General features: G+C 40.8%; 1 non-coding gene and 1 pseudogene across 1 annotated transcript; both read left to right on the top strand.

The window, feature by feature from the left end:
• Nucleotides 1–8823: 8823 nt before the first annotated feature.
• LOC120599648 (uncharacterized) lies at nucleotides 8824–8945 on the top strand (annotated as a pseudogene).
• A 448-nt stretch (nucleotides 8946–9393) lies between these two features.
• LOC120599645 (5S ribosomal RNA) lies at nucleotides 9394–9512 on the top strand. The gene has a single exon (XR_005651957.1). It is a non-coding gene; the product is annotated as a 5S ribosomal RNA (ribosomal RNA).
• The last annotated feature ends 2188 nt before the right edge of the window (nucleotides 9513–11700 follow it).

Raw genomic sequence — 11700 nt, forward strand, 5'->3', positions numbered from 1 at the left:
ATATATATGTATATATGTATGTGTATGTATGTATGTATATATATATATATACACACACACATATATATATATACACACACACACACACACACACACACATATATATATATATATATATATATATATATATATATATATATATATATATATATATATCATATATATCACGTTTTCTTTATTCACTCATCCATCAATGGACACTTCGGTTGTTTCTATATCTTGGTTATTGTAAATAAAGCAATAATGCTGCAGTGAACACAGGGGCACATTTATGAATTAATGTCTTCGTTTTCCTCAGATAAATACATAGAAATGGAATTGCTGAAGCATATGGTAGTACTAGTTTTAATTTTTTGAGGAAGCTCCACACCATTTTCGATAGTGGCTGCTCCGATTTACAATCCCACCGACCGTGCACGAGGGTTCCCTTTTTTCCACATCCTCATCAGCACTTGTTATTAGCCATTCTAACAAGTGTGAGGGGATATCTCATTATGGTTTTGATTGGCATTTTCCTAATGATTTGTGTTGTTGAGTACCTTTTCACGTATCTGTTAGCTGACGGTACGCCGTCTTTGAATAAATATCTATTCAGATTGTTTGGTTTTCTTGCTATTGAGTGGTATGAATTCTTTATATATGTTGAATATTAACCCCTTATCAGATACATGATTTGCAACTATTTTCTCCCATTCAGCGGGTTGGCTTTTCATTTTGTTCATAATGTCCTTTGCTGAGCAGAAGCTTTTCAGCTTGAGGGAGTCACACTTGTTTATTTTTGCTTATGTTGCATTTGCTTTTGGAGTCAGATCCAAAAAATCACCAAGATTGATGTCAAGGAGCTTACTAATGCCTGCGTTTTCTTCTAGGAGTTTTATGGCTTCAGGTCTTACATTCAAGTCTTTAATCCATTTCGAGTTAATTTTTGTGTATGGTGTAGAGAGTGGTCCAGTTCCATTCTTGCGCAGGGGGCTGCCTAACTTTTTCAACACCATTTACTGAAGAGACTGTTTTTTCCCCACTGTATAGTCTTGTCTCCTCTGTTGTGAATTAATTGACCATATTGGCATTGATTTGTTTCCGGACTCTGATTCTGTTCCACTGATCTATATGTCTTCTCATGCCAATACCATGCTGTTTTAATTACTATAACTTTGCAATATGGTTTGAAGTCGGGGAGTGTGATACCTCCAGCTTCGTTCTTCTTTTTCCAGATTGCTTTGACTGTTCAAGGTCTTTTGTGGTTCCATACAAACATTTTAGAATTGTTTTTCTACTTCTGTGAAAAATGCCATTGGAATTTTGATGAATTTCATCGAGCCTATAGATTACTACGGATAGTGCAGACATTTTAGTATGGACATTCTTCCAATTCATGAGCACGAAATGTATATTTCATTTATTTGTGTCTTCTTCAATCTTTTTCAGCAATGTTTTATAGTTCTCAGTCTAAAGGTCCTTCATGAATTATTTTTTTGGACAGGAAGAGGGGATCTTACAGTCCTAGGAAAAGATAAAGCATCAACTCTTTTCCCAGGATTATATGCAGTGGGGTTGTGATCGGCTCCTCTGCAGGTTGAGGAGTGCCAGGAACAGTTAGAAAGCGGAATAAAGGATATTCTGGCACGTGGGGCTATCCTGAGTGAGGTGAGTGAAGTGGCCAGCCACTTGTTGCAGTTCCTGATCCTCGCAAGACCTGTTTCACTGGCAGCCACGTCCCCTCTTTGACTCTCCATGTAGGGAACACATTGGCCACTGTTAGGAGGACAGAGCCTTTCTGGCACCGAGCCTGCCATCCTCCCTATTTACCAAGATGGAGCCCCGAAGAGAATAATCAAATCTCAGATGTCTGAGCTGTAAAAGTAGGCCAGTGAAAGACGATGGCCGAGAAGCTCTCATTCCTGTCGGGCTCTAAATGACCTTACTTGTTTCTCCTCACAGTAGAGAAGGGTAAGCAATGTATGAGGTAAGAATCATGGAACACTCATTTAAGGAATCTTAATGTCTAGATACATTCATTCCCTGCCTCCAGGGTTCCAGCCTTTTGTCTCGGTCTGTCATGTGTTTAAATCCTACAAGACCCTCCTACATGCTACCTCTTTTGATAAAAATTTCTTCCATCATCCTAAAGTGACGTCACCATTCTCTGCGATGCCATGATATACTTTCTCTACCCCCTTATGATTCTCATCACTTTCTGACTCATATATTAGCTATATGTGTCCATGTTCTAGCCATCAGGTCAGACAAAGCTGAGTTCAATTCCAAGGTCCACCACTTACTGAATGATCTTGGGTCAATTTTTAACATCTCAGAGCCTCAATTTCTTCATCTGGAAAATTAGCATGGCAATAATATCCATGTCATAAGGCTATTGTATAGACTAAAAAAAACATACTTAAAGTGCTTTCCCTGTTTTCTGGTTTAGAACCAACAACACTGCCATCCTAAGAGCAAGAAGAAACACTCAAATGGTCATTTTGACACGTTGCCGGAGACTAAATGTTCTGTAGTCTGAGTCGAGGCCTCGGTTCTAGTGGGGGACCTACAATTTCATGGAATTTACTTGCAGCAATCTGTCATTTTCCCATGGTAAAGAGTCATTAAAAATCCCCTCGTGGCTCTGGCCAGGTAGAGAAAAAAAAAGGACCAGTTTTTAAATGTGCCTAAAGTGTTTTCCATAACAAAAGCCTACAGTCCGGGGGACAAGACCCCACCAGAGCCTTACCCCACCGACAGGGAAGGGCATTCACTCCCCGGCAGCTCCACCCCCGAGGCTTCCTGTTTCACATGAGGGGGTGAAAAAGTTCAAAAAGCACGTGTGAAGGTTGTAGCCCAATACTCCAGGCCCACTAAAAGATGCAAATCTAAGCACGAGACCACAGAACCCTCCCCCTTGTGCACATCATACCTCTGCCCGGGCAGGGTTCCCACATAACAACGATTACAGCAGAAGGGGCTGCAAAGCACAGAAACTATTTAAGGAGGAGGCCTTACGCAAACCTAAAGACAGCAGGGGAGGCGTGAACGAGGGCTAAAGGACATCGAAGTCTCTGGCACCGAGGACCACAGCACACATTCAACGGACCCCAACTCGTGGCCAGACGAGCAAAACCTCACACCAAACGCTTGTCCACCCCGGTGGCTACTACACAATACAGCTTTCAAGCAAATATTACGAGGTGCGCTAATAAAAAGCAGGGGAAAAAACATGGCTTGAAGAGACAAAGCGAGCATCAAGTTTGGTAACCATGATTAACATGTAAAAGACTCTAATGGAAAAAGTAGACAGAAATCAAACACAAATCAGTGTGGGAGGTCGAGTAATAAAAACTCTAAGAAACAATCAAAAAGGAAATCCTAGAAATCAAAAACACTGTAACAGGAATCGAGAATCAGTAGAATGGTCACGGCCAAGGGAGGAAATCAGTAAGCTTGAAAATATTTCAACAGAAACTTCTCAGATTGAAATGAAAAGAGAAAAAGGAAAACAGTATGCAAAAACTATGAGGAAATTTCAATAGGTGTATTGTGTGCTTACTTAGAGTACCAGAAGGAGAAGAAAGCAAGCACGGGGCAAAAGAAATATTTGAAATATTAATTGCTAAGAACTTTCCCAAATTAGTGTCAAAGACCAAACCACAGATCCAGGAAGCACAGACATCTTATCGAACTGGGATGAGTATACCCCAAAAGGCACGCCCATGCGTATTATATTCAAAATGTAGAAAACCAAAGACAGAGAGAAATCTCGAGAGAAGCCAGGTTGAGGGTGGGGGAATGAGATGGGGAGGGCGCCTTACGTACAGAAGACCAGGGATCAGATTACAGCAGACTTCTCATCAGAAAATGGAAGCAAGAAGACAGTGGAGTGGATAATTCAGTATTGGAAAGGGAAAAAAATCCATGAACCTAGATCTCTGTATCCAGCAGAATTATCGTTTGAAAGTAAAGGAGGAATAAAGGCTTTCTCAGACAAACAAGAACTGAGGAAATTCATTGCCAGCAGACCTGCTCTGCAAGAAATTTTGAAAGAAGTTATTCAGAGAGACGTAAAATAATATAGGTCAGAAACGTAGATGCACATAAAGAAAGGAAGGCCATTGTAGAAGGAATTGAAGGTTAAAAAATATTTGTGACTCCTGATTGATTTAAAGCTGTTAGTTTAGAGCGAACTAATAATGTCTCCTGCAATTATAGCATATGGATAAATGAAATAAATGATAGCGATGTTTAAGGGATGGAGGGAGGAATCGGAACTAAGCAAAGGTATCTTGTACTACACGTGACAGTGGTTGAGTGCTATTTGAAAGTGGACTTAGATGATTTGTAAATTAGTTGTAAAAGCCACCCCAGCTCTAGACTAAGATGAGTTGTAAATTAATTCAATTTAGATCAGTTGAAAGTGGACTTGGATCAGTTGTTCGAGCTCCGAATCAATAATTTTTTTTTTAAATAGTGTGATTGCATTGAGAGGGAAAAAAAATTAAACCATAAAATGTTCAATGTAAAATGCTCAGTTACAAACATAGACGTTATAAAACGGGGGGGGATAAAAAAGCAATAAAGAACAAATGCAACAAATAGAAAATAGGTTCAAACATTATAGATATTCAATTATATCAACAATCACTTTCAACGTGAATGATCTAAATATATCAATTAAAAGACAGAGATGGCCAGAATGGATAATAATAAATAAATAAATAAATAAAAAACAAGAAAAACACCTTAAATATAAAGACTCGTGTTAAAAGTAAGGGATGGAGTAAAAAGTAAAGGGATGGATGGAGAAAGAGATATGTGAATATAATGATAAAACGCTTTCACATAGTAAGAACTCAATAAATGGTAGCTGTGGTTATTTTGCTGTTCTTCACGTCCCTTGGAGCTGTGGCCTAATCTGCCTCATCTCTGCCTCCCCAGTAACCAGCACAGAGCTAGTGGGGAGAGGGAGAGGTCAAATCACTCACAGGAAGTGGATAAATGCCTCCTGTACCAGGCCTTGTTTGGGGAAGGAATAATCGATTTGGATCCAGATTCAGCCCTTGAATAGCTCAGAGTCAAATGCGGGTGGACTTTTGCTCTTTCAACGAATATTTATCTGGAAATCAATAATGAAAAGAACATTGTGTTTTTTTTATATTTTGACACCTTTGCAAGTGGGTGGCATCTTGAGTCTACGGTATCTTAGCAGTGTGTTTAACTACAGTATGTTTTTTCCACCGAGTTACAGGAAACGATGGTGTGATTTCAATCAACATCATCCTAGATTTGATGACTATGGCAATAGATTATGTCCAGGGCCTTCAACCACCTTAAGCCATGGGTCTTGTTTATGAGAAAACCGGGGTTGGGCGAGGTTAGGGAATTCACTCAAAGTCACACAGTTGGCAAGTAGCAGGTCACTGCAACTCGAAGACTCATGCTCATTTGCTGTGTTCACTGTAACTCCTCAAAAATTGTATAGGTACTCCATATCATTTTGAGCATTGGAACAAATGAACGAATGAATAAATGAGTGAGTAACAGTAAATATCAGCGTTTTAAATAAAGTGTTCGATGATATTTTATTGTTCTCCAATAGAAATGTGTGAGCTTCGTATCATTTTAAATTTTCTAGTGATCCCAGTTTTGAAAAGTTAAAAGAAGGTACAATCAATTTTCAGAGATTTATTTCATCTGCTTCATCCAAAATTGTATTATTTCAACATATAGTCAATTTCAAAATGAAATTAATAAGTGAGATCATTTCTTTCTCTTTTTCATACTGAGTCCTTGGAAACGTAGTGTGTATTTTATGCTTCTGGCGCATCTCCATTTGGAGCTGCCATGTTGCAAGTGCTCAGTAGCCCCTTGTGACCAGTGGCTGGACCTTGATGGACAGTAGGGCATCCCGAGGCCTTCTTGCCTCCCGCCCTAGACGTCAGGTGCCAGCAAGGCTGCCTTCTGCACTTGCGTCACCTGGCTTGTTAAAATGACTCTCCTCTCTCTCCCCACAAGTACGTATCTTGGTGTTAAGAGACTTTTTAATTTATTTTTACTTTTCTTTTTAACCTGTTATTATGGGAACTTTCTAACATATAGAAAGAGAAAATAATAAAAAGCTCTCATGGACTCATCAGTGTTCTGCTCAGCTTGTTTCGTTTTCCATACGCTGCCCCCTGCCCCGCCTTTGTGCATTTACATCCAGGATTATTTTAAAGAAAACCCGAGACATCCTATCACTCAATCTGTAAATATTTCAGAATGCATTTCTAATAAAAAAAAATTGTGACTTAAACAGAACCCCCGTGTGGTCATCTTCGGTCGTTTTGCATTATTACCCAACCACTTACTGCTCGTCGCAAGGCTCTGGCCGGCAGGATGGGACATGAAAAAGTTGCAATGATCATGGCATGTCACTAACCTCTGTGAGCTTCGGCTTCTCCCTCTGCAAAATGGAGATGACACAGCTTTCACGCTGGACTGTGGAGAGTATTCGATGAGATAAGCCCAGGCAGAGCGCTAAGCATAGTGCCTGGAACCGCAGTGGGAGCAGGCTGACACCTTCATTGCTCCAGGCATCAGGCTTTCGTTAGTGCAGCCATCACCACCTTAGCTTCTGTGGCAATCATGTCTCATCACTGAGCCATCGAACTCACTGCCCACTAAAGCCCCCCGTGTCATTTTCACAAGCGCAGCCCCTCAGTCCTGACTTGACATCTGGTGATTTTTCCTGTGCTTTTATCTTTGCTCGCTCAGGTCTTCATCATCTCGCACTGTGACTATGGCATAGTCCCCTAATGGGTCTCCGGGCCACCATCCCAGACACCCTCCATGCTGCCAGCCTGGAGGTTTCCAGACTCAGAGAAGGGCCGACTATGCTCCAGCTCTCTCAGGGATCCGAAATAGGCAAGAATGACAGCGATGGGCCGAGCTGAGAGATGATCGCTCTTCCAGTCCAGGCATCTTACAGAAAAGGGACAGGTTCTCCTAACTGGCTTTCCTGCTTCCGGCAGCTGCCAGAGACCCGCGGGTCGCTCTCGTTCTAAACACCCCTGAGAGGTTCCCCTTAGCCTACAGAATAAAGTCCGACTCGTGAATCCATCATTCAAGTCCCTCTAGGATCTGGTCACACCCTCTAGTGGTGTCCCCAGTCCTCAGTGTGAGAGCCAGATGACCTGTAGGACAGCGCCCGCTCTGCCCTGCCCTGCCCCGCGGCCCCAACCTCTCTGACCTCACGCTCAACGCTTTGCTTGCCCTCATTCGGCTTCAGGAGTACCGGTCTCCCCACTTTTTTCTTGAACATAGCAAGTATGTCCCCATCTGACTCCCTCTGCCTGGAACTCCCTACCCTCTTCACTCCCTTACTAACTTTTTTCAGGTCTTTATTCAAATATCACCTTCTCGGCGATTACACCTGATTTAAAATGACGCTCCCATCCCCACAGACTCAGCCTTTCCCATGCTTTGCTTCACACTGTAACATCTAACATATACTCTTTCGTGTGTATTATCTGTCTCCCTCTGCTGGAACGTAAGCTACATAAGGCAGTGATTTCTGTCTCGTTCACTGCAGTGTCCCTAACACTCCTTCTGTCTTCGCCACATCTCAATATAGTGCCCTGTATTTATCCCTGTGGCGACACTTAGCACACTGGACCACATACTTGTCTCTCTACTTGCTTGTGTCCCCCACTAGTTCCATGCCTCCTTGCAAGGTTTGCATTGTGTCAGTGTCTATTGATTTTCTAACTGATTTTTACAGGTGGGTTTTGTAGATGAGGTGCAGGACTTCGCACTTGAATGAGACGAATGCATTTCGCTAGCTGTAGACCGAGGCCCCGGTCCACAGTCCCACAGTGGACTGAGGACGCCCTCTTGGGCTCTCGTCCCTTGACCCCACCCTTTCCCTGCTTCTTGGCATTTGTGACTTTGATTGACATGTTCTCTAGTTCCTCACCAAGGCAACTGGTAAAATTATTGGACAGGATATAGAGTAGGGCTGGGGTGGGAATGAGTGGTGGCAGACCACGAAGCACATCAGCTGGGAGGACTGCACTGTGTCCCCAAATGCCGCATGAGTGCACTCATTGGGCGGCTCCAGACACACCTGCCTGAGTTGTTCTTAACATTGGCCTTTGACCTTTTCTTGGATTCTCCACAGGGAGGTAAAGAGTCTTGAACCATCCCCCCAAACACACCTTCTGGGCTTCAACGCTGCTATCTCAATCCCACAGAAGGCCCGGGGACCTGAGGAGCTGCGACAGCAAGGGACTGAAGTTCATCATATGGTGTCAGAGACTGACCATGTCCCGAGACCCGTGAGAAGTGGCTTGGGTGCTTTTGAGACGACGTACCTTATCTTATTCATTTCTGAATCTCCGAAACCTGGCATGGGCTTGGCCCCAAATAGGCACTTACCAAGTGATGACTGAGGAATTGGTAAATGAACGAATGAACCAAAAAACAAAAGTGCTCATGGTCTAGAGCACAGAAGGGAAAAGAGACTATTTGTTAGGATCATCTAGCAAAACGCACCGGAAGCCAGAAGCCAACGACCTAAACTAGGAAACCATGGTTAAGATTCTAGAGACCATATGCCTTCTCCACTCTTGTTTTCTTGGATACCCACTTCACTGTCCTGACAAAATAACCAAGAGACCACTCAGACCTCAAAAGCGAACCCAGTGTTGGTGAGAAAATGGGAAAATGAGCACACTTGGATTCTATTGGGAAGAGTATAAATTGGTACATTCTTTCTGAAAAGCGGTCTTGACTCAGCAGTTCTATCTCCAGAAACTGAACCTAAGGAGACAAACAGACTATCAGACTACAAATGTCTATGGCCATGCCACTCTGAACATGCCCGATCCCGTCTGATCTTGGAAGCTAAGCAGGGTCGGGCCCGGTTAGTAGTACTTGGATGGGAGACCGCCTAGGAAGACCAGGTGCTGTAGGCATGAAAAAATAAAAGGTTACAAGCTAAGGATGGCAGAAACTAGATCTGTTTTGTCTATCATATTTCCCTAGAGCTTAGCATGACAAGTACCTGTAAGCATTCAACCATATGTATGAATGAATTAAAGTTTAAAAACATGTATTTTATATAAAGTATATTCATTATGATGTTTATACTATTGAAAAATTAGGAGCAACCTAAATACCCTCCAAGAGTGGTACCTATGAAATACTATGTAGTTGTTAACAATGCCACTTTAGGTCTATGTGTTTATATAGATATAGATTAGATATAGATATAGATATAGATATAGATATAGATATAGATATAGATATAGATATAGATACACACACACACACACATACACACACAGAGCATATAGGTTGGATATAGAGAAATACTCAATTATGTAATATTTCTGGAAAAGACTAGACTAAAGAAAAGCATGCATCTACGGCCATGCCACCCTGAACGTGTCCGATCCCATCTGATCTCAGAAGCTAAGCAGGGTTGGGCCTGGTTACTACTTGGATGGGAGACCACCTAGGAAGACCAGGTGCTGTAGGTGTAAAAAATAAAAAAATAAGGGATTATAAGCTGACAAGGTCCTTGCAATCTGTCAGGTCAACAAGGGTTGCCGTTCCTAAAAATAAATAAACAAACAAATAAGTAAATAAGCATGCATGATGTGATGCATTTTATGTAAAATTGTGTGTGTCTGTCTGTCTGAAGAGATTTTCAACAAACTGTCAAATAATGAGTTATATCTGGATGGTGGAACTCTAAGAACTTTGAATATCCTTTTTAAATGTTTTTATAATGTATATGTATTCTTTTAAAATAAGATATTAACCCACAGTTAACATTATACTCAATGGTGAAAAATTGAAAGCTTTTCCTCTAAGATATGGATGCTTACTCTCACTACTCTTATTCCATAAAGTACTGGAAGTCCTAACTAGCGCAGATAGACAAGACAGAAACATAAAAGGCATCCAAATCAGAAAGTAAGAAGTAAAACTGTCACTAGTTGCTGATATAATTTTATGTATATAAAATCCCAAAGACTAAACCAAAAAACTTTTGAAACTAATCAACAAGTTCCAGTAAAGTTGCAGGATATAAAATCACAAATAAAAATGTTTCATTATTAGTGTGTATTTCTACACACTAATAATGAAACATTTAGGGGAAAAAAAATAAAGAAAACTATCCCTTTCACAATAGCATCAAAAACAATAATATATTTAGTAATAAATTTAACTAAGGCAGTAAAGGATCTGTGCAGCGAAACTACAAGACTTTGTTGAAAACATTCAAGAAGGCACAAACAAATGGAAAGACATCCCATATTCATGAATTGAAAGAACTAAAATTCTTCAATGTCCATACTACCCCAATTCATCTAGAGATTCAATGCATTCCTCATCAAAATACCAATGTTGTTCTTCACAGAAATAGAAGAAAACAGTGTCAAAATTCGTATGGAAACACAAAAGACAACAAAGAGCCAAAGCAATCCTGAAGAAAGTGAACAAAGCCAGAGGTATTTCATTTCCTGATTTCAAACTATACTACTAAGCTATAGTAACAAAACCAGTATGGCGTTGGTATAAAATAGACACACAGACCAATGCAACAGAAGACAGAGCCCAAAATTAAACCCCTGAAGGTAAGGTCAACTAATATTCGACAAGGGAGCCAGGAACATCCAGTCGGGAAAAGATAGCCTCCTCGATAAATAGTGCTGGGAAACCTGGATAAACACGTACTAAACAAAGTAATTGGACCATTATCTTACTCACTCACAAAAATTAACTCTAAATGGATCGCGAACTTAAATATAAGACCTAAAATGATAAAACACCTAGAAGAATATGTAGGCAAGAAGCTCACTGACATTGGTCTTGCCAACGATTTTCTGGATATGACACTCAAAATCAACAAGTAGGACTAAAGCAAACTAAAAGCTTCTGTGCTGCAATAGAAACAATTATCAAAATGAAAAGGTAACCTACAGAATGGGAGAAAATTTTTCCAAACCATATATTGGATAAGGAGTTAATATCCAAAATAAAGAACTCATATAACGCAATAACATAAAAGCAGATAACTTGACTAAAAAATGGGCAGAGGAACCAAATAGACATTTTTCCCAAGAAAACATTCAAAGGGTCAAGAGGTACATTAATGATTCTCAACATCAGTAATCATCAGGGAAATGCAAATTAAAACCACAGGGAGATATCACCTCACACCTGTCAGAATGGCTGTCATCAAGAAGACAAGAGATAACACGTGTTCGCAAGGATATGGAGAGAAGGGAGCCTCGTGCACTGCTGGTGGGAACATAAACTGGTGCAGCTGCTATGGAAAACAGCATGGCGGTTCCTCAGAAAAGTAAAAATAGATCTGCCATGTGCCCTAGCAATCTCACTTTTGGGCATATAGCAAAGGAAATAAGAACAGGATATCAAAGAGACAACCTAATTGCCCATCACTGGATGAGTTGATAAAGAAGATAAGTCTATCTATATACATAGGTATATAGATATCATTCGGCCACAAGAAAAGAAATCTTGCCATTTGTAACAACATGGATGGACCGTGAGCACATGATTTTAAGTGAAATGAGTCAGAAAGAGAAAGACAAGTACTGTATGATGTCACTTATATGTGTAATCCAAAAAGGCCAAACTCATAAAGACAGTAAAATGATGGTTACCAGGGGATGAGGGGGCAGTCAGGAGATAGGA

Source organism: Pteropus medius, unplaced genomic scaffold, assembly GCF_902729225.1.
Source record: "Pteropus medius unplaced genomic scaffold, Ma_sr-lr_union100, whole genome shotgun sequence".
NCBI lineage: Eukaryota > Metazoa > Chordata > Mammalia > Chiroptera > Pteropodidae > Pteropus > Pteropus medius.